Genomic DNA, 23,416 nt, shown 5'->3' on the forward strand with positions numbered 1-23,416 from the left:
ATGTTTGCTTCTGCAGGAAGTCTTATTTTATAGGGAGATTGGATGAATTTTTATTTCCTGTTTTGAAATAGTAAACTTTTGAAATGCATATATGCCTCTGAAATGCAAATTAGTTTATCAGTAGCCAGTACTGACTTATAAAGCTATTTCAGTGTAAGTGACATAGAAACCTTATAATGTAAATGAATTTGATAATTGTTCTTATATGAACCTGATGATAAAAATCTACAAGTTTAGTTAATATAATAATGTTTACAGTTCAGTTTCAGGTTAACAAGCTAAGCACAATTAAAAAGAATAATGTTTTTGGCCTTGAACTTTGAAAATGGTTTGTAAGAAAGTTTGTCTCAGATAACAAGTGCTTCATTTAAGCAATGTTATTTGGCTGGGCCATAGTACATATGAGATACCTAGAGAAAATTTGTTTATGGGTATCATATACTTAAAATGTCCAGCCAGCTTTGTGGAAGGTAGAGTTAGCAGGTCATTCATGCTTCTCCTCCCCTCTTATTTCCCCTTCTCCTCACTCCCTTCTCCTTGCCCTCCTCTTTTCTTTCCCCTTCTCTTCCTTCCTTTTTCTCCCCCTATTCTTTCCCTGTTTCCCTTTCCTCCAATAGTCTTTACTGAGATTTTTTTTTAACCTGTGAAACATTTCAGACATATTAAAAAAGTATAGTATATCATATAGCAGACAGTATCCACCACTGAGATTAAGCAGATGTTAATTTTTTTGCAGTATATAGTTTAGCTCTTATTTTTTAAAAAAGACAGAAGAGCAGGGATCCTTAACTTTTGTTAGTTGCAGTATCTTCAGCACTTTGTGTAATGCCTGGGTCTTATTAGGTGTCTAGCAAATATTTGTTAAAATGATCAGCAAAGGAGAACTAACATATACTGAGAGAAGAACAACAAAAACAGGTGTCAGGACTGGAGTGTTTGAAGAAGAGTCATCCACACTATGAGGGATAATGAGAGTTTCAGTAAAAATTGAAAGCAATCCATGGTCATTGATAACCTGGGCAGTCGCTGAAAGCATTAGTTTTCATCTTAACCATACATCACTAGGGAGGCAGTGTCATATAGTCATTTAAAGCCCAGGTTCTAGAGACAGACTGCCTGGGTTCAAATCCCATTTTTCCACTTAATCAATCTGTGTCATTGAGCAAGTCGTGTTGTTTCCGTTTCCTCTTCTATAAAGTAGAGATGAACTTAGAACTTAGAGGGTTGTGAGAATTCAGTGAGTTATCTCATGTAAGAAAAAAGCGCTTAGAACAATGCCTGGAACATAGTAAATACTAAAAAAAAAATGTTGTTATTATTACCAAATAACCTAAACACGGTACCTGGCTACTTGAGTCTTCTGTAGACTGTATCTTAATTTGGCAAAAACAAAGTGACTTCATCAGCAATCAGCAATATCTACTGGTATGAAATGTCTTATAAACTCTATAACTAAGGATGCAAACAATCTCATTATTTGTTTTTTTTAAAATTTCTTTTAGTACTTCCAAATTTATTGACTTTTAAAAAAGGGAGGTATTAATATAAACTTAATGGTAGACAATAATTATAACATTATCAGTGAAAATTAAGCAGTGCTGAGTTTCACTTTAAAAGTTTTACTTTAAAACCATGTATTTTCGATGGCATTTTATTTTCATAGCTGCCTCTTATTCTGAAAAATCTCATAAACTTTGTTCACTTGTCATAGTTTTATATAGATCTGAAAGGATGGTGATAACAGCTGCTAAGTAAATAGTTTGGAATTTTAGAATTATTCCTATTCTCAGCAGTAGTGTGATACTCTTATGCATTGAATGTCAGTATAAGCAGGAAGAGCCGACAATTTTATTTTCTTTTTTTGAGCTTTTAAATGTATTCCATTCCATCCGAAACCATTGACCATTTTTCAACATTAATGATACAATAGGAATAGAGAAATTTAGAATGAGAAAATATTTAGGGGTTCTAAAATTTCCTTCTTTTATATTTGAAAAAAATAAGTGTGATTATTTACTGAGGGAAAATAATTTAAGATTAATAGCAATGTTTCGTTGTATTTGAAGAACACTTGTTTTTACTTGTACTGAATTGAATGGAGCTATGGTGATAATAATGACAGTCAGTTTTTTTTTTTTCTTATTTCTAATTCTATAGAGATTAGAGGAAGTTTTCTGACAAATCAGCTTGTTGCTCTATAGTAGTATTTCTCAAACTTTTGTTCTTAAGACCCATTTTACATTCTTAAAAATTATTGAGGGAGAGTACAAGAAACTTTCTGGGGGATTATACTGATACCACATTAGGTTAAAACAAATTTAATATAATTATTCATTAAAAATAACAATAGGGCCTCCCTGGTGGCGCAGTGGTTGAGAGTCCGCCTGCCGATGCAGGGGATACGGGTTTGTGCCCCGGTCTGGGAGGATCCCATATGCCGCGGAGCGGCTGGGCCCGTGAGCCATGGCCGCTGGGCCTGCGCGTCCGGAGCCTGTGCTCCGCAACGGGAGAGGCCACAACAGTGAGAGGCCCGCATACCGCAAAAAGAAAAAAAAAAAAAACAAAAAAACAATAAACTCATTACATGTTTATGTAAATAACATTTTAATTAAAAATAACTAATTTCCAAAACAAAAAAGCTTAATAAGGGTGGCATTGTTTTACATTTTTGCAAAACTCTTTAATGTCTGGCTTAATAGAAGATTCTGGATTTTTATATTTGCTTCTGCATTTATTATATTATGATATATTGTTTTGGCTGAAGTATATGAAGAAAATATGACCTCGTATATAGTTGGAAAAGGGAGAAGTAATTTTAGCTTTTTAGATGATTGTGATCTTTTTTTGATTCTATATCAAAACTTGACAAATGGTAGTTTTCTAAACTGTGAAATCTGAAACTATATCAGTGAACCTTTTTACTTTATTACATTAAAATCCATGGCTATGCTGTGTACTTTGAGTGGATCTGTAACCCATATATGGTTTTATAACATTAAACTTGGGTCATCTGGAAAATACGGGTTCATTGAGTTATGCAAATCTTCCAAATGTTGACACGTTTCATTATATAACATCAAAATATCACTTGTTGATAGCATCACCGATCTCAAGGGAAGATGTTAAGCCCATGGTGATGAATACATGTTTCCCCAACTTGTAATTTTCACTTGAAAGTTTAAATTTTATCATTAGCAACTGTCACTAAAGAGGTAGGCGTACTTTGTTCATTTTCAAGAAAATGTCTACCAAATACGCAGGTCTAACAACCATAATTCTTTCAGGTAAAAACAGTGTTCCATGGAAATTGGCTCTTTCAGCTTGCTACTCAATCTCACAGGTGGCTTTCCTCAAGACAATTGTCCTTTGGTATACACAGAAATGCTTTATTGCATACCTCCATTTCAATACACAGACTTAAGATCTGTTCTGAAGGTTTGAGATTTTAAAATATAAAAATAATTTTTTAAAAAATTTATTTTTAATTTATTTTTGCCTGTGTTGGGTCTTCATTGCTGCATGTGGGCTTTCTCTAGCTGCTGCGAGCGGGGGCTACTCTTTGTTGCGGTGCGTGGACTTCTCATTGTGGTGGCTTCTCGTTGTGGAGCACGGGCTCTAGGCTCGCGGGCTTCAGTAGTTGTGGCACATGGTCTCAGTAGTTGTGGCTCGCGGGCTCTAGAGCGCAGGCTCGGTAGTTGTGGCACACGGGCTTAGTTGCTCTGCAGTATGTGGGATCTTCCTGGACCAGGGCCAGAACCCATGTCCCATGCATTGGCAGGCGGATTTTCAACCACTGCATCACCAGGTATTCCCAAATTTTTTACTCTTTATCAAGGATATTCTTAAGTAAAACTAGCTTCCCTCCACCTTTCCCCCAACTCCCCACCAGTTGTGTGTCAGTGAAGCATACGCTGACTGCTAATATAGTTTGATGCCAGGGCCTTGATTCAGTCTAAGGCACCATCATTTTTATCCATCTTTGTTTTTGCATTGTGCATGCAAATGGTAACTCTGTGATAAAGGCAGTTACAATCTCAGTGTTATTATGAAAATAGTTTTGTCCTTGTAGATCCCTTGTGGATCCCAGTTGATTTGTGGATCATACTTTATATGTAGCAGGCCAATTTGTGGATATATCTTTTAGTTATTAGAGGATAGTTATTTACTGATTTTTTTTTTACCTGAATTTTCCTGTTCAATTTTCTGTCTTGGGATAAATTTCAAAGCTTTTAATTACTGTACATTTTTAAGGAATCCAGGTGATAGAAGGTTCTTGAGAGGAACCAGTCTTGAATATTGATTATTTAACAGTTCCAAAGATTTAGAACAGTGAAAAGGAAATAATTTTGCCTTGGTTTTGAATGGTTCTCTGGACCAAGGTTTAGAGAAAAGCAAGGAAAAGTTTTTATCAGTGGAAGCTGGTACAAGAGCTTCAAAATCTATCCTTTCATCTTTATATTATGTTCTCAGAGCTCTTGAACCTTGAGAAATTGGTGTTGGGGTTTTGGTGCTGGAAGAATAGAAGTTGAGGGGTTCCAAACCTTTATTAGATCCACACTGAAACTAGAGCCACTGCACTTAAATTTTTTTTCTGTGTTGAGGTTCTGTTTAGGATTTTAGTAGGAAAAAGTATTCTGTGGCTAAAATATGTTTAGAAACTTCATGTTTATCTTTAGGACTTCTTTCTGAATAGCTTAGTTCATTTTCTTATGCAGATTATCATTGCTGGTTGATATTTACATATGGGTTCATCCATTTAACACATGTTTATTACAGTATACACTATGTGGCAGGCACTGGCTGGATATGGGAAGGAGTTAGGACAGAAGGCAGACATTGACAGACATAGTTCTATTCCCTACGCTTGGATACTACACAATTTTGGACTTTACAGTCTAGCAGAGTCTCCTCCATACTTCAACTGGTCCTGGGTCAGGTTCCCTACATCTGTTTTCCAATCTCAAAATTATTACCCTAGTGACCTTTAAAGCTTTGTATTTTTAAACTAATTTCAGACTCACAAAAATGAATGGAACAAGAATAGTGTAAAGAATTCTTCTGTATCCCTTGTCTAGTTTTCCAAATGTTAATATTTTATCACGTTTTCTTTATATTTCTATCATTCTTTTTTTCTGAACTATTTGAAAGTTACAGACATGATCCTCTGAAACTCAGTGTGTATTTTATATTTTATGAAATGCAGAACAGTCTTGTGAAGTAACCAAAGGACATTAATCTATCTGTAAGCCTTATTCATTTAATATATCTATATGTATTAAATCTTATTTAGTCTATGAATTTAAATTTTTTCAATTGACCAAATAATACAGCAAAATAAAAAGTATTTTTCTCTCATCCAGGGTCAGATTCAGGATCTTGAGTTGCTTTCGTTTTCTTTAATTTGGGAAAGTTTCTGTCTTTTATGACACTGACTTTTTAAAATTGCGTAGGCCAGTTATTTTGTAGTGTCCCTCAGTTTGGGTTTGTCTAATGTGTCATCTTAGTAGAATCTGATTATGCATTTTTTTTTTTGTTTGTTTGTTTTTTTTTGCGATATGTGGGCCTCTCACTGCTGTGGCCTCTCCCGTTGCGGAGCACAAGCTCCGGACGTGCAGCCTCAGCGGCCATGGCTCACGGGTCCAGCCGCTCCGCGGCATGTGGGATCCTCCTGGACCGGGGCACGAACCCGTGTCCCCTGCATCGGCAGGCGGACTCTCAACCACTGCGCCACCAGGGAAGCCCTGATTATGCATTTTTTTGTAGGACTACTTAGTACTGATGTTGTGTCCTTCTCAGGTTGTTTGATCTGGAGCCACATGATGTTGATTTGTCCCATTATTAGTGATGTCGGCTTTGATCACCTGCCAGTTCTTTTCACTATAAAGATGCTATGTTTTTCCTTTGTAATTAATAAGTATATTATGAGGAAATACTTGAGACTATATGAATATCCTGTTCCTCATCAGAATTTCATTAACTACTTTTGCATCCCTTTGAGGAGTTTAGATTGAATCAATATTATTAATATGGTAGTTGCCAAATGGTGAATTTCTCCTTTAATTAGCTGACATTCTAACATGTACAGACACATGGATTCTTATTTTACTTAGTGCTGTCAAATTACTATCATTTATTTTGATTCTCAGATTGTCCCAGATCTGGTGCCTTCAGGCTGACTCCTGTCTTAAGAAAAGTTTCCATCATTCTTTGAACATTTCCTTAGTTTCTGGCACGAGATGTTCTGGGTCCATCTTGTACTATTCCAGCCCCTGAAGTGGAATGAGCTGTTTTTCCAAGAAGTCTCAATTCCTTTTAGTAGAGAATAGTATTTAGATAAAAGGTCTGGGTGCTAGTTGTCTTGCCCATTGTTAGTGGGGTGTCATTGCTTCTAAGCCCTCTCAGTTGATAGAGTTAGGAGATACACACACACATTCATATCTCTCTCTTATTTCTGTGTGTGTATATCTACATATTTAGTTCAAGTTGATACCTCCAATTTCAATCCAGCACCACAGGATTCATTCTAATCTGACTTTTTCAGTATTTCTAATTCCCTCTGCTGATGGTGATACACCTGTCTCTGATTATTTATAATATATTTACTTATTTAGTCAATCCTAGTATGCATAGAAGATAGTCTCAAAATCGCTAGCCCACACCAGTGGAAAAATTAGTGTTCTTTTTGTTTTCAGCTTGAGCGTGTATAGGCAAAATACCGTATTCAAAAGTTACTTCAGTTAGTTCTTCCTAGTGGCCCTATTCCCCTTTTGGGTTTGTCTAATGTTTCATCTTAGGAGAATCTGATTATGCATTTTTTGCAGGGCTACTTAGTACTGATGTTGTGTCCTTCTCAGGTTGTTTTATCTGGAGCCACATGATGTTGATTTGTCCCATTATTAGTGATGTTGGCTTTGATCACCTTTTTCAGTGTGGATATATTAATTATTTGAAATACTTTCAGGTCTAGTTCTTTCTGTCTGTGTATCACTTTAGGGGTTAGCCCTCCTCTATCCTTGTTGATTTTATTTATTTTTTGAGTATGTGAAACATTGATATGGTTCAGAACTATAGGAGCTCATAGCAGGAGTCAGAACTATATAGAAAGGTATATTCAGAAGTGTCATTTGCCTATCTCTTCCACTCCATTTTCATATACTCCCGATAGGCTGAAAAGTGGCCCCATGGATGGCATGCAAGTGCTAATCTCTGAAATTTGTTAATTTGAAAAAAGCATCTTTGCAGATGTGATTAAGACTCGGGATAGTTTATCCTGGGTGGGCCCTAAATGCAATCACAGATATTCTTATGAAGGAAGCAGAAGGAGACTTGACATAGGAGAGGAGAAGGCAATGTGATCATAGAGGCAGAGATTGGAGTGTTGTAACCACAAGCTAAGGAATGGTGGCAGCCACCAGATGTTATATGAGACAAGGAACAAATTCCTTCCTAGAGCCTCCTAAGGGAGTGAGGCCCTATCACACCTTAATTTCAGCTCAGCGAAACTGATTTCAGACTTCTGACCTTCAGAGCTGTGAGAGAATAAATTTATGTTGTTTTAAGCAACCAGGTTGGTGGTAAGTTGTTACAGCAGCCACAGTAAACTAATACACACCCCTTGTTGGTAACCAGTCTTATTATTTTCTTGTTTTTTTTTTAACATCTTTATTGGAGTATAATTGCTTTACAGTGTTGTGTTAGTTGCTGTATAGCAAAGTGAATAAGCTATACGTATATATATCCCCATATCACCTCCCTCTTGCGTCTCCCTCCCTCCCACCCTCCCTATCCCACCCCTCTAGGTGGTCACAAGGCACTGAGCTGATCTCCCTGTACTATGCGGCTGCTTCCCACTAGCTATCTATTTTACATTTGGGAGTGTATATATGTCCATGCCACTCTCTCACTTGGTCCCAGCTTACCCTTCCCCCTCCCGTGTCCGCAAGTCCACTCTTTATGTCTGTGTCTTTATTCCTGTCCTGCCCTTAGGTTCTTAAGAACCATTTTTTATTTATTTTTTAAATTAATTATTTTATTTATTTGGGTCTTTGTTTCTGTGCAAGGGCTTTCTCTAGTTGTGGCAAGCGGGGGCCACTTTTCATCGCAGTGCGCGGGCCTCTCACTTTGCGGCCTCTCCCATTGCGGAGCACAGGCTCTGGACACCCAGGCTCAGCGGCCATGGCTCACGGGCTTAGTTGCTCCGCAGCACGTGGGATCTTCCCAGACCAGGGCTTGAACCCATGTCCCCTGCATTGGCAGGCAGATTCCCAACCACTGTGCCACCAGGGAAGCCCTTTTTTTTTTTTTTTAGGTTCCATATATATGTGTTAGCATACAGTATTTGTTTTTCTCTTTCTGACTTACTTCACTCTGTATGACGGTCTCTAGATCCATCCACCTCACTACAAATAACTCAATTTCGTTTCTTTCTTTGGCTGAGTAATATTCCATTGTATATATGTGCCATATCTCTTTTATCAGTTCATCTGTCAGTGGACACTTAGGTTGCTTCCATGTCCTGGCTATTGTAAATAGAGCTGCAGTGAACACTGTGGTACATGACTCTTTTTTGAATTACGGTTTTCTCAGGGTACATGCTCAGTAATGGGATTACTGGGTCGTATGGTAGTTCTATGTTTAGTTTTGTAAGGAACCTCTATACTGTTCTCCATAATGGCTGTATCAATTTACATTCCCACCAACAGTGTAAGAGGGTTCCCTTTTCTCCACACCCTCTCCAGCATTTATTGTTTGTAGATTTTTTGATGATGGCCATTCTGACTGGTGTGAGGTGATACCTCACTGTAGTTTTGATTTGCCTTTCTCTAATGATTAGTGATGTTGAGCATTCTTTCATGTGTTTGTTGGCAATCTGTATATCTTCTTTGGAGAAATGTCTATTTAGGTCTTCTGCCCATTTTTGGATTGGGTTGTTTGTTTTTTTGATATTGAGCTGCATGAGCTGCTTGTATATTTTGGAGTTTAATTCTTTGTAAGTTGCTTCATTTGCAAATATTTTCTGCCCTTCTGACGGTTGTCTTTTCATTTTGTTTATGGTTTCCTTTGCTGTGCAAAAGCTTTTAAGTTTCATTAGGTCCCTTTTTTTTTTTTTTTAAATTTCTCTAGGAGGTGGGTCCAAAAGGATCTTGCTGTGATTTATGTCATAGAGTGTTCTGCCTATGTTTTCCTCTAAGAGTTTTATAGTGTCTGGCATTACATTTAGGTCTTTAATCCATTTTGAGTTTATTTTTGTGTATGGTGTTAGGGAGTGTTCTAATTTCATTCTTTTACATGTAGTTGTCCAGTTTTCCCAGTACCACTTATTGAAGAGGCTGTCTTTTCCCCATTGTATATTCTTGCCTTCTTTATCAGAGATAAGGTGACCGTATGTGTGTGGGTTTATCTCTGGGCTTTCTATCCTGTTCCATTGATCTGTATTTCTGTTTTTATTTATAAGTTTTGTTATATAAATTTTGTTAGGTATTGCCAAATTCCCCTCTATTAGCATGTGCTGATTTACATTCTCACCGGCAACTTATGAGAGTACCTGTTTTTCCACAGTCTTACCAAGAGAATATATATTAAAACATGGGGGGTGGGTAGGTGAGAAGTGGTAGGCCAGTGTACTGAGTGAGGTTGAACATCTTTCCTATGTTTAAAGTCCATTTTTATGTACTTTACTTTTTGTGAATTATGTGTTGCCATTTTTTTCTATTAGGTTTTTGGTCCCATTTTCTCTCAGTTTTTAAGAACTCTTTCTATACTTGGGATACTAGATCTTTATCTGTAATATATGTTTTATATATTTTCTTTCAATTTTTCAGTTTTTTATTTTGCTTATGATATCTTTTAAAAAATTTAATACTTATTTTTTTGGAGAAGTTTTAGGTTTACAGAAAAATTGATTAGAAAATACAGAGTTCCCACATTACATTTCCCTGCCCTGTCAGTTTCTCCTATTATTTACCTTTTGCAGTAGAGTGACACATTTTTTTTGATTGATGAACCAATGCTGATACATTATTATTAACTAAAGTCCACAGTTTACATTCAAGTTCACTCTGTCTTGTATATTTTATGAATTTTGACAAATATATAACGATGTGTACCTACTATTACTATATTGTACAAAATAGTTTCACTCTATATCCGGCATCTTTTCTGACCACAGTGGTATGAAACTAGAGATCAGTTATGATAGGAAAACTGGAAAATTCACAGATATGTGGGGATTAAACAACATGCTACTGAACAACCAATGGGTCAAAGAAGAAATCAAAAGAGAAATAAAATGTTACCTTGAGACAAATGAAAATGGAAATACAGCATACCAAAACTTATGGGATGCAGCAAAAGCAGTTCTGAGAGGGAAGTTCATAGCAATAAATGCGCATACTAACAAAAAGAAAGAACTCAAATAAACAGCCTAACTTAATACCTCAAGGAACTAGAAAAAGAACAAACTAAACCCAAAGTTAGTAGAAACAAAGGAAATAACAAAGATCAGAGCAAAACAATGAAATAGCGCTAAAAAGACAATAGAAAGGATCAATGAAACTAAGAGCTGTTTTTTGTTTGTTTGTGTTTGTTTAAAAGATAAGCAAAACAGACAAACCTTTAGCCAGACTCACCAAGAAAAAAAGAGAGAGGACTCACATAAATAAAATCAGAATTGAAAGAGGAGATGTTACAATTGATGCCAAAGAAATACAAAGGATTTTAAGAGACTACTGTGAAGAATTATTGAATATATACCAACAAGTTGGACAGTCTGTAAGAAATGAATAAATTTCCAGAAACATACAGCTTACCAAGACTGAATCAAGAAAAAATAGAAAATCTGAACAGACTGATTACTAGTAAGAAGATTGAATCAGTAATCAAAAACCTCCCAACAAATAAAACTTCAGGACCAGGTGGGCTTCACTGGTGAATTCCACCAAACATTTACAGAAGAATTAATATCAGTCCTTCTCAAACTCTTCCAAAAAAATAGAAGAGGAGGGAACACCCCCAAACTCATTTTATGAGGCCAGCATTACCCTGATACTAAAGTCAGACCAGGACACCACGAGTTAAGGAAACTACAGGCCAATATCCCTGATGAACATAGATGCAAAAATCCTCAACAAAATATTAACAAGCTTAATTCAGCAACACATTAAAAGGATTATGCATCATGATCAAGTGGGATTTATCCCTGGGATGCAAGGATGGTTCAGAAAACACAAATCAATAAATATGATGTACCAGATTAATAGATTGAAGTATAAAAGTCATGTTCATCTCAATAGATGCAGAAAAAGCATTTGACAAAATATCATTTCATGATAAAACCTCTCAACAAATTGGGTGTAGAAGGAACATACCTCAACCTATGAAATGGGAGAAAATAATTACAAGTTATATATCTGATAAAGGGTTAAGATCCAAAAAATATAAGGAACTCATACAACTCAGTAGTAAAAAAAAAAAAAAAAAGAAAAATCTGATTACAAAATGGACAGAGAACTGAATAGACATTTTTCCATAGAAGACATACTAATGGCCAACAGGTATATGAAAAGATTCTTGAGATCACTAATAATCAGGGAATTGAAAATCAAAACCACAATGAGATATCACCTCACACCTGTTAGAATAGCTGTTATCAAAAAGATAAGAGATGACAAGTGTTGGCAAGGCTGTGTAGAAAAGGGAACCCTTGTGAACCGTTGGTGGGAATGTCGGTTGGTAGAGCCACCACGGAAAAGAGTATGGAGGTTCCTTAAAAAATTAAGAAGAGAACTGCCATATGATCCAGCAGCCCTACTTCTGGGTATATATCCAAAGGAAATGAAAACACGATTTTGATGAGATATCTGCATACCCATGTTTATACACACAGTGGGTTATTATTAAGCCATGAGAAAGAAGGAAATCCTGTCATTTTAACAGCATTGATGAACCCTGAGGGTATTATGCTATGTGAAATAAGTCTGACAGAGAAAGACCAATACTGTGTGATATCACTTATAAATGGACTTTAATAAAGCTGAATTCATAGAAACAGGCTGGAGTGGTGGTTACCAGGGGTGGGGGATGGCAGAAATGGGGAGATGTTGGCCGAAGGATATAGACTTCCACTTATAAGATGAAAAAGTTCTAGGTATCTAAAAAAGTTTCTATTTATCTATGCTAGGGTGCACTGACTCTTTTCTGTGTTATTTCCAATCTGTTCTTGCTCTAGATACTCTTTTACTATTCTAGAATTTCCTTTTGGTTCTTCTTTATGGTTTACATTTCCTTGTGGGCATATTTTCCTTTATTGTTGAGCATAATTATAATAGCTCTTTTAAAATCCTTGTTTTAAAGGATTTAAATCACCAACATCTGATTCCACAAGGTTGTTATTTATTGTTTTCTTGTTGTTTCTTTGTTTGGTCTCATTTTCTTGGCCTTCATGTCAAATGATTTTGGATTATAATCTTTATGTTTGATTGTTATGGATTCTGTTACAGTCCTCCATAAAAGGGCTGATATCTTTGTTTTAGCAGGCAGTTAATTTTGTTGTACTCATACTTCAAACTCTGTGTCTTAGGAGACAATTCAACTGTCAGGTTTTTGTTTTTGTTTTTGTTTTAATCATTAGCTGGTGTCTGTCCTCCATATATGCAGTTAATTGGTCAGCCAGTTGGTCTGTCAAAGATTTGGGCAGACTTAAACATAGGATTTACAACTTCCCCTGTCTGACCCTCTTCTTTCTGGAATTTCTCCCTCGCTTTCCAGTGTTGGTGGTTGCTTTGAAAGCTTCCTCTGGCACTCCAGAAAAGAAAAACTGCGCATAAAAACTGTGGTTCTCTGTTGGAATTTTAGTTTGTGCAGCCACTGATTGTGGCCTGCCCTCCAGCTATACACAGTATATTTAGAAACTTACTCCTGCCATTTTTTTGTTCCAGGTATATATGCCCTCCAGAATCTGTCTGCTTTTGTTCATTTTCCTGTGCCTTCAGAGGTTGGTGGTATTTATATTTTGTCAATTTTTATAATTGTTGTCTGGAGGAGGATTGGTCTGGATAAGCTGCTTCTACCATATTGGACATGGAACTTACCTGCTCTCCCATTTTTAAAAGAATGCATAGTCTCATTGATTTTAATTTAATATTTTACAGTCATATAAGGTGACTTCTTTTTTGATGCTCAGATTTGGCCAATGGGAGCCCCTTCAAGCTTACTTTTGTGTTTTCTTTTTTGTGTGTGTGTGTATGGGTGTGTGTGTTCTCTGTGTCTTTCTGATGGGCCTTTATTCGTCTTTGAATTCTTTCTGTCAAGCATACAATGATGTCCCAGGCTCGCTTTATATATTCCCTGCTTCAGATATGAGAATAAGATTTAGATACTATTATCTGGGTTCTAAGTTCATTTTTCAGGGACATCATTTATTCTAAGACTTCTTAGAAATGTAAAGTTACATGTGGCTACTAGAAAACTTAAATTACACATTATTTTTCAATTTTAAAATTTATTTTTATTGATTTATTTTTTGTTAATTTTTATTGGAGTATAGTTGCTTAACAGTGTTGTATTAGTTTCTGCTGTACAGCAAAGTGAATCAGTTATACATATACATATATCCACTCTCTTTTAGATTCCCTTTCCATTAAAAAAAAATAGTGACAATATCAGATATTTACCAGAATACAGAGAAACTGGATCACTTATACATTGCTGGTGGGATTGAAAATGATATTGCCATTCTGGAAAACACTTTGGCAGTTTTGTAAAAAAAAAAAAAAAATTAATTAATAAAGCATGCAATTAATTACATGACCCAACAGTTGCACTCCTGGGCATTTATCTCAGAGAAATAAAGATTTAAGTCCACACAAAAACTTGTAAAACAAAACAAAAAAAAAAGAAAAGAAAACTTAAATTACACATTAAAAAATTAAAAATAAAGTTTCAGTTAACTTAATTATAGATCCAAATATTATCACATGTATTAAAATACTACCATGTCAGTACTTGAGTATTATCATTGATATGTAATCAACATAACAACTATTAATGAGATACTTAAATTCTTTTGTTTGTACCAAGTCTTCAAAATCTTGTGTGTATTTTACACTTAACAGCATATCTGGATTTGGACTGGCCACAATTCAAGTATGCAATAGTGCTCAGTAGCCACATATTTTCTTACAGTTTGTTTTTTGCCTTTACTTATAGTTTTTGGCAGTTTTGGCCATCTATTTCAGAAATCAGTTTTTATTGTTGAATGTATCAATTAAAAATTGTATCTTTTGCCTTTGGATTTTCAGTCACTGCTAGACTTCCCTCATTCCAGGATATAGTTGGAATCATTTGTGTTTTCTTCTAGGACATTCATGGTTTTAATTTTTGTGTCTTACTTCCTGATCCATTTGGGATTTTATGTATTCTGCAGTTTTTGTCCTTCATTTCATTCAAAAGTTATTTAATAGAATATTTTTTAACTTGCAGGAGGAAGGGCTTTTTGTTGTTGTTCATGTGTAGTTGTATTGTGATCAGATAACATAGTTTGTGTTATTTCTACTCTGTTAAACTTATTGAGATTTTCTTTATGACCTTTCATATGATCAGTTTTTGTGAATAGTCCACGTCCACTTAAATAGATTGTTTTCTCTATCAGAGTACAAAGTTAAGTATAGTAAGTTCAATATAATGTAATCTACCTTATTGATTACATAGCTTATGTCTTCTATAGCTTTACTTACTATTATTCTGTTTCTGTTAATTTCTTCATCTATCTAATGTAGATTTTTGTTTTACAAAGCTTATGACTGTGTTCTTTGGTGCATAGATATTCGTAACTGATTTATCTTCCTCATTGTCTATTTGTTCTTTAGCATTAAAAAAAAAAGTCCTACTTTGTCATGTTAGGTGCCTTTTTCGGCCTAAATTCTACCTTGTCAGTTATTAAGATCATAACCTCTGCTTTCTTTTTTGTTGTATTTGCCTGTTACACCTGTGCTCATATCTTTTTCCTTTTAATGTTTCTTAATTACTTTGTTTTAGGTGCTCCTTGTATATAGCGTACAGTTGGGTTTTGGGTCATGAGCTGATCAAAAATCTTTTTCCTTTTAGTAGAGGAGTTAAGCTCTTTGCATTTACTATTGACACTGATAATCTTGAGCTGAGCTCTGACAATTATTTATTATATTTGCTGTTTGTATTCTGTTTGCTATGTGTCTTTTACTATGTTTTATGTTTCCATTGCTCTTTTGAAGAATTTTGCTTTGAAAAATTGTTTTGATATTGAGTATGTTTATCCTACTAAAGCATGGGATTTCATTAATAGTAATATATTAATCTTGTTTCCTTAATTGTGACAAATGTACCAGAGTAATGCAAGATGTTAACAGCAGGGGAATCTGGGTATATGGTATGTGGAAGCACTGTACTATCATTGCAACTTTTCTGTAATGTAAAACTGTGCTAAAATATAAAAAAAACTGTTTTAATGTAGTGGTGCTGGTGGTGTCCTGGGTTGGTTTTGTAAAGTGAATTTTATGTGAATTTATGGCTGAACTTGGTGAATATAAGCTGGTTTTGTCAGTTTTCAGTGACTCTGGGAGGTGTAATCATATATTTGATGGTAAAGAGTTGTAGGAAAATATCTTTGTTTTATAATAATGAAGCAAAAAGAAGTCTTTGTACTGGAGAGAAATTTTTTTTAGCTAAAGATTAAAGAAAAATTTGCCTCTAGAACTTCAAATCATATCTTGTGTAGACGAATTATTTAGAATGTTGGGGAAGAGGGCATATTTAGTAGTTAACAGTTGAGTTCTGAATTGAAATATAAGCTGAAGAATTTTAACGGCACCTAGAAGGTGTAGTTCAGGCTTTCAGTCCCAGAATTTTAGAGCTGGAAGAGACCTTTACAATTTATTCCAATTCTTTCATTAATAGAAGAATAACTAGAAGTCTAGGAAAGTGATATGTTATATCTAAAATCATGTAGTAAATTAATATGAAGAGCTGGGACTAGAACCTAAGCCTCTTCATTTCTGTTTCAGGATTCTTTCTTCAGTGCCAGAATGTGTTCTTAAAAGTCACGATTATCCAGATACTGGGATCTTCACATCTTACTTAGAGTGCAGCTGTGGCAATGTTACATGTTTATACTGGCATTTAAAAAATGGCACCGAAACACAAGTCATTTACTCAATATCCCAGAGGTAATGTTAGGTCATAAGACTCTGGCTCATTGATTTTTACCTCTATATCTAATCCAGTAAGGGAAGGGCTAGCTAGAAGATTATAGTAAATAGGCCAATTGTTATGAACTATAGTTGGGGAGCTAGAGCAGGACCTGGTGCTGGAAACCATAAAATGCCAGAAGATTTTTGGGCTGTAGTGATGTGGATGATGTCAAAGTGATAAGAGCTTCTACCATGACTAAGTGGACTCTAGAACCTATAGAATGGAGGACAGAGTAAAGGAGGTTGTGGAGCCACCATCAAACTTGCTCTTTGAATGCTATTTGTTCTGTTCTCATTCCCTAGAACATTCCACTACTTGCCAGGTAGGATTTAGAATAATCATCGATAATGAAATTAAATTCATCTGATATCTGCAAAACACTTTTATTTTGCAAAGTACTCTCACAAATACACTCTTTGATCCTTGCAGTATCCTTGTGAGACGGGTAGAAGGGATACTGGTGAGCAGAAAATGTTAAATACTAATGTGTGTCAAAGCAGCATGCTAGAAACCACTAAAAGATATAAAGATGAATAGACATAGTCTTGGCTCTCATGGTGTGCACAGTCTTGTGGGGGACGGGGTGGAGAAAATAGCCAAGTGTAATGTAAAGCAAGTTGAAAAAGATTTAGAAAGTCAAGTTATTTCCCATGGGAATTTAAAAGGCGTGATGGTGTTATAAACGATGGAAATTGTACTACTTTGCCTTCTGATTTCAGACTAGCTGAAAGGATTATAACTATAAAAGGATATTGACTGTAATAGATACAGATATAATCTTCTTTTCTAATTTTTCAGAAATCTTATTTTTATTTTAGGTGATTCTGCAAAGCTTATCTGAACAAATTTATGAACTAAGGATGACAGAAGTCACTTAAATTTCTGTTTCAATGATTTTTGGCAAATAGGGCTGGCTGGAGGAGGAGGAGAATAAAAGGGAATTGACATTATAATGTCAAACAGAACTTACAAATTTACCTAGGCCAAAATATGAATAAAAATTTAACTGGGCCCTATTAACTGGTAAGAAGATCGATAGAGTAAAACTGATGCACTACTAATTTATGTTGTCAAGGTAGACAACTTCAGAATATGAGAGGGAGTAGTGAAGACTTCTAGTTCCTAACTTGGTTTTTTATATTGCTTCAAAGTAATGTTACATTTCAGGATCATTATAGTAAATATTTGCTTACCAATAGATATGAGTTTAACAGTTTTAGAATAATGAATTCATTTTTATTGAAACAGTGGACAAAACAGGCTTTTCAGTTTTTTGTTTATGTTTCAAATTCATATTGGTTATCAGGTTTTTTTTCTCTTTTCCTTTTTATTCTCAAACTGATTGTTAATGAGAAAACACATGGAGCAGTTAACAACGACACTTGAATCTTTAGTCTTCTCTTTCCAACTCAAGCACTGAAATATGACACTCCTTTCATAATATTCTTTCTGGCCATCACGTTCTCTCTTTTCTTTTTGGCTTCAGAGTCCTTTCCAAAAGGAGATATGCTGCCTGGCATTCTATATTATTCCTAATTTCCAGGTGGAAAAATGAGACCAATGAAGTGACACCTAAACACAATGGGGATTATAGTTTTAAAAACAAGACAATAAGTCAGATCTTCTTGCTTTCATTCTTCTCTATTTTACCATGACAAAATACTTATCGAAGTCCAAGAGATTACTGATATACAATAATGACCAATGACTTCACATTAATGGAGCTATTCATAATAAACTCGTCAGAGAAGTAATTGGAAAAAATTTAAATATAAAGAGTGATTTTCACTCTTCTGTTTATATAGTATTGAAACAACCATAACATTCAAACACCCAGGAAGTGCAAAACTCTAAGTAATATTAAATAATAATTGATATTAACTCTGAAATACTGCAACATCTTGAAGTATCTTGTGAATGACCAAAAACAGATGAAATTTTGTTTGGTATAGCTTCAGTTGTTTTCCACAGAACTGTATATTAAAAAAACTGGTAATCCATGTAAGATATACACAAAACCTTGAACTGACTAGATTGTTCAATGAAAAATACTCCACACTGCTTTGTTGTTATGGACAAATGAGCTTATAATTCAATGAAACCCTTTTAAGAAGTTCTAGTCTATGGAATGACATCTTCAAATTGTTTGGTCCTGTTAGTTTTATTAACAGAAACCTCCCATTCCTTCATAAAATGTTTATTAATTCCTCTGAATATCATCTTTAAAAGGGCTGACTTGATTGTTGTCAAAATAAATCACAGGTCAAGTGCAACCCTCCAGTCTCCAGTCTATGGGCTCTTCCATGAGTTTCAGTTCCGTGTAAGCCACACAGTGACCTTCCCACGAGTTTTCCATTGGAGATTTCACAGTCCTAACTTTAACGTTTTCCACAAAGCACCCCTCCCTTCTCTAGCCTTTGGGTAGAATGTCAAATTAATAATGGCATGTGGTGTTCCTTAGCATAACCTGCTAAGATGTGATAATTTCCTTAGAAGAAAAGCTATGGGCTGCAATCACACATCTGAGTTGACAGACATCCAGATGAATCCTATATAAAAAGAAAAGGTTGGTGTCTTCTGGAATATGAATGTACACCTTTAATAAATTCAAACAGATCCCAACATAAACATCTTCAAACTTGACGGGTTTTGACTCATCATTTCATAGATTCTTGGCACCAAATCTCTAAACATGATATATACTAACCCAACCCACTGCAGTAGGGAGGAAATGCCTTGAAGGGATACTCCTGGTATGAAATATGGGTTTTTTGGGTAAAATCCTCTATAGGACTAATTATCAATTAGAGGATAACATGTGAAAAACTTCTCTGAGTGGTTTAAATTTAAAAGATACTTCACTAAATTGCCAGTATTGATGAAGACATCAGTGTCTGTCTTCATGATGTACCTGGCATTGGGGCAAAACTCGGTTACCCACCTAAATGCCATAATCGTTTTCAAGGTCAGGTTATTGTACGTGTCTATAAAAAATCTTGTCATATTATGTCACCATAAAGGAGGTGTTCATCCTCTAAGGATAATGCTAACAATTTTTCTTCCCTTTCAGCCTGTTGGCCTAATAAGAAAAATGTAAGAACCTCATAACCCCACCAAGATTTCTTTTTACCCAAAGTAACTCTAATGGCCTGTCTGGCTTTCACGTCTGAAGGGTGTGAGGTCACCAGGATAACAAGAAATGGGTTTTGATGAGAGCAGTTCTAATGCTCTCGAAGTGTGAAGTGGAAGTCTTGTTTGAAAATGGGCTCATACTCGTAGAAGTACATCCAGTTCACGCGTTCTGTCACATTGTAGTGGGGGCAGACTGAGGTACCACATCACCAGGAAACTCAGGAGCGACAGCAGCAGGAGGCTCCATTTGGGGGATCGCAGTGACATCCTACTCGGAAGGGTGGGGTGCTCAGGAGGGCCGGGGCCATCCATTCACAGCCCCTCAGGAGCACGCGAGCCTCAGGTTCTAGCTGCTAGACACTGTACAACCTTTTGGGGGCTCCATTTAATCTCAGCCATCCATGACCACCTTCTTGATTTATTCCTTCAGAGTGAAAGACCTTCAGTTTCACCAACTGAACATTCAGTAGTAAGTAATAGTCAAAAATAATGCTTGGGGCTTCCCTGGTGGCGCAGTGGTTGAGAGTCTGCCTGCCGATACAGGGGACACGGGTTCGTGCCCCGGTCCGGGAAGATCCCACATGCCACGGAGCGGCTGGGCCTGTGAGCCATGGCTGCTGAGCTTGCACATCTGGAGCCTGTGCTCTGCAACGGGAGAGGCCACAACAGTGAGAGGCCTGTGTACCGCAAAAACAAAACAAAACAAAAAAAAAACAAAAAAACAAAAAAAAATAATGCTTGAAATTTCTACTGAAAAACAGAGACTCTCAGATTGGCTTAAAATTCTGCCATATACTGCTTATAAGACACATGCCTGTAGAATTTCTTATGAGACTAAAGCACTAGCTGAAGTTTTCTGTTTTCGTGTTCCATGCTTTAATTAAAAGATTTGCCGTGAACTACTCTAAGTGGCCTGGAGAAAGCTAAAACCCAAAGCTGTTCCCAGTTGAAGACTGCAAACTCAAATCTTCCTTACCTCTGGTGGGGCAGCTGATCGTCACAGAGGCCCTGGCCCCTGGGCCCATATTTCTTAATATCACCTACTTTAGTGATGTCTATTTGCCCATTTACAGAGTATGCTAAAAGGAGCAACTTCCCTTGTTATACCAGATTCATTAGCATATTAATTAATGCTACAGGGAAAGGAGAGGGAAAGAGAGTGGTACAACATAGTATTTTCTTCTCTTTTGGGGCTTATTTCTACCTCTGTGTGTTTTCTCTCTTAATGTTGATCCATAGCTAAAAGACGTTGAGGTCCTATCTTACTGCTTTTCAAATCTAAGCCATACTATAAGCCATACTATAGAGAGATTGACAAATTTCTAGTAGTAAAATTATTCCTAGCAAACAGCCTCCTGTAGGCTGTCCCGACTCCTACCCTTTCCCACTTCAGTCTGGTGGTCTCATCTATACAACATTACCTCCTTGTTTGAAGTCCAGCCTAGAATGGTCTTGGGATCATCAGTGTTATAAGGCTCTGCATTGCCTGAGTTATACTTAGATTTTTTTTTTTTTTTTTTTTGCGGTACGTGGGCCTCTCACTGTTGTGGCCTCTCCCGTTGTGGAGCACAGGCTCCGGACGCGCAGGCTCAGCGGCCATGGCTCACAGGCCCAGCCGCTCTGCGGCATGTGGGATCTTCCCAGACCAGAGCATGAACCCGTGTCCCCTGAATCGGCAGGCGGACTCTCAACCACTGCGCCACCAAGGAAGCGCTATACTTAGATTTTTAATTTAAATGTGTTCACAGCTTCACTACCTATGGGTAAATACCTTTTTATATAAACATGTAGAACCTCTCTTCTCTTTTTCTTAAAAGTGACCAGTTTCATCCCTGACAGAATTTCTTTTGTCATCTGTTAAACATGATTTTCCCACAAATTTAGTTTTTTGTTCATTTCATATGTGATGATTTTTTGTGTGTGTAGTTTCCTTTTTTAGAACAGGACAGTTGTGTTTCTTTGACGATAAGAATCAACGGGCCATGTGCTGTTTTTTCTTTTCCTACTCAGAGTATGTTCAGTTTAGCTCACAGTCTTTTTCCTTCTATATGGATAAAAATGACTGACTCTGTTCAACAGCAGAGATTGAAAATAAAACCTTTAATTCCTAACCTTTTTTTTTTACAGTTCTTTCTTTAAACGTCTTCTAAAGGATTTTTCTTTCTTTATATTTTCCTTTACCTGTCATGGGGAGAGTAAGATGTTCATTTGGTTCTACTGTATTTCTCCTGAAGACTTATTTGTTTTGCTTCTCTTCCTTTAGTATCTTCACCTTTGATTAGTTTACAGCAGATCTTGTAACATTTGACCTGAATTCCAATGCCACTGATAAGCAAATATAGCATTTCCTCTTAAATGAATAATTTTCTCCATACATTTGATTTGAGCATATATGAAATCATATGCTGCATCCTTGGTTATGTATTCCCATGTACATTTCTTTCTTTCAGAGAAATCTTTCCTAAAATTAGTTTTTCCTTGTGTTGACTTTTTATTTCTGATTACTGAATGCCATTTATTCTTTACACTCAGCTGGTATTGCCTATTTCACTTTCATGGTTACTGTGCTTTTCTACCACATATGGTTCAGGATAACTTATTAACATGTGAGTGTTGTTAACCGAATACATCTAATTTTCGGAAAATTTCAGCTTTCAGTGCTATCACAAAGTTGGTTTAACTCATGGTCTCCCTTTAAAATAATTAAGATAGTGCTTCCAGCCAAGTTGGACTAACAGATTGGTATCTTTTTACTTGAAACAGCCAACTAGACAAAAAACATGAAACAACAGTTCTGAAGGCATTTGCCATCAGGCAACAAAAGACATCGATCCCTGAGAGACAGGAAACAGATTAGATGAGACCTATGCTTGCTCTAGCCTGGAGAGTGTTTCTAGGCATGGGCTAGGGCAGTAGAACCCCAGAGGAGCCTAGAGATCTCCCTGAAATGAGGAGATGGTGCTGGGAGCCTAAGGAGCCAAGGCAGCTAGAGTTCAGAGAGCAGAGTACCAGAGAGGAGAGAGCTGCAAGAGAATTTTGCACATCTGCAGAAGTCCCTTCCAAGAATTCAGTTGAGTACTGATCAGTACAGACCTGTGAGGAAACTGCTTGAGGTCAAGGAAGAACCACCCAAAAGGAATTGAGGGAACAATACAGAGCTCACACAATGTCAGGAATAGAGCCTGAATCCATCAGACAGGGTGGAAAATATAATTCACTGAGTGTCAGGCAGAGCATCTCTAACATTGTAGTTTTCATTTCTAGATGTTCGATTTGGGTCCTTTTTCTATGTTTTAACTTAAATTACACTCAATCTTTTCTCTAGCTTCTAGAGCATATGGAATACATTTATAATAACTTTAAATCCTAGTTTCCTAGTTCTATAAAAACTGTCATTTCTGGGTTGGTTTTGATTGATATTTCTCCTCATTTGGCTCTATTTTCTTGCCTCCCCACCCCTCCCCTCCGCCACAACCTGCTTGGCAAATTAGTTAATGCTTGTCAGGCATGGAAAAGAAGACATTGTAAATTTTACCTTGTTGGGTGCTGGATATTTTTGTATTCCTGTAAATATTCTTGACGTTTTTTCTGGAATGTATTTAAGTTACTTGGGAAGTATTTAATCCTTTAAGGTATTCCTTACTGGGACCATTTAATGTAATTTTGCTGTATTCCTGAGTCAGAACCTTTATGAATACTTTACCTGATGCCCTGTGAATTACGAGGTTTTCCATTTAGCTAACCATCTGGTTACAGATGTTAAGTTGAAGATCAGGTTGTTCCTTCAGGGTTCGTTTTTAAGCTCTGCTGGTATCATTATAGATTAATCTTTATTTTGGGACTAATTTAGCCCTGCTGAGGTCTCTACTTATTGTCCAGAGTATACAAGGTCTCTCTCCTCTGGTTAGTTGCAACTCAAATTTCCCTAGCTCTGTATGAACCTTGAATTGTTCATTTTTTAAGCTCCTCAGCAGATTTTTTTTTCCTCTTGCATTATGGAATTTCCCCCAAATATGTGCAAATTAGTATTAAGTCAAAGACTCAAGAGAAGATGTGTGGAGCT

At 36.3% G+C, this 23,416-nt stretch overlaps 1 protein-coding gene and 1 pseudogene across 3 annotated transcripts in view; one reads left to right on the forward strand and one right to left on the reverse strand.

Annotated features, from left to right (window-relative positions):
* Window positions 1-23,416, forward strand: part of FUT8 (fucosyltransferase 8) — a 335,016-nt gene that overhangs the window by 33,078 nt on the left and 278,522 nt on the right. The window lies entirely within an intron of this gene.
* On the reverse strand, window positions 18,924-19,508 carry LOC309802934 (UDP-GalNAc:beta-1,3-N-acetylgalactosaminyltransferase 1-like; annotated as a pseudogene). The gene has a single exon. The product of its transcript is annotated as a UDP-GalNAc:beta-1,3-N-acetylgalactosaminyltransferase 1-like (transcript).

Source organism: Mesoplodon mirus (assembly GCF_964341445.2).
Source record: "Mesoplodon mirus genome assembly, chromosome: 4".
NCBI classification, from domain to species: Eukaryota; Metazoa; Chordata; class Mammalia; order Artiodactyla; family Ziphiidae; genus Mesoplodon; species Mesoplodon mirus.